The 1,016-nt window shown below is 49.2% G+C and overlaps 1 pseudogene; it reads left to right on the top strand.

Annotated features, from left to right (window-relative positions):
• The first annotated feature begins 573 nt into the window (after nucleotides 1-573).
• Nucleotides 574-1,016, top strand: part of LOC105742616 — a 4,323-nt pseudogene continuing 3,880 nt past the window's right edge.

Raw genomic sequence — 1,016 nt, 5'->3', positions numbered from 1 at the left:
TTTTTAAATTTTATTTATTTGTGTGTGTGTGTGTGTGTGTGTGGCCAGCTCAGCCCACCAGGGGGCGGGGCGGGCTGGCATGTGGTGCTGGAGGATTGAACCGCGGTCCCTGTGCTTTGCTAAGCTTGTTCTAAGTAGGTGCTTTAGACCACTGAGCCATCTCACCAGCCCCTATTTTTCTGTCTTTTTGAGGCAAAGTTTCACTACGTACTTCAGGCTGGCCTTCAGCTCACCATGTAGCCTAGGCTGGACTCACACCCAATCCTGCCTCAGGCTCTTGAGTGCTGGCATTAGAGACGGCGCCACCATACTTGGCCCATCACCAGCCTTCATTTTTTAATTTTAATCTTTAGACTAGGTCTTACTAAAGCACTAAGTTATGCTACTTGGGTTTGAATTTGCAAATCCTCCTGCCTCAGTCTCAACAGTGCAATGACTGCAGGTATGTGGCACCATGCCTAGCTTACTCTTTTTTTTTTTTTTTTTTGAAATGCTGTCCATTTTTTTACAGATTGAGGGAGAGACAGTGGCCGTTCTGCACCCGCGCTGAATAGCAGTTTCATGTTTACCTAGATGAGCATGCAGCCTGCAATCCAAGCGCGGTTTGGAGAGGATCTGCTGCTCAGTCCACGGAGCCTTCTGACTCCCAGACACGAGCCAGGACTGGCTGATGTTTGCCAGTATGATGAGTGGATGGCTGTGAGGCACAAGCCACGCTGCTGCCCATGCAAGACCTGTCCACCTGGCTGTCTGGTTTATTAGGTTTTGGGATCAAAGTGGAGAGATTATTGGCAGAACTTGATAATGGAGTATTGTTTATGCCAGCTGATCGATGTTCTTCAAAATATGGTGCGAACCTGCCGTTCTGCAGAAGCCAGGGATTTTCCACTGAGAAAAGTGCCTCGTAAGAAAGATGCTGCTCCGGGGGCTGGTGAGATGGCTCAGTGGTCTAAAGCACCTACTTTGAACAAGCTTGGCAAAGCACGGGGACCACGGTTCAATCCCCCAGCACCACA

This window comes from Octodon degus, unplaced genomic scaffold (assembly GCF_000260255.1).
Source record: "Octodon degus isolate 3935 unplaced genomic scaffold, OctDeg1.0 scaffold00062, whole genome shotgun sequence".
Lineage (NCBI taxonomy): Eukaryota > Metazoa > Chordata > Mammalia > Rodentia > Octodontidae > Octodon > Octodon degus.
This window is presented reverse-complemented; position numbering and strand designations above follow the sequence as displayed.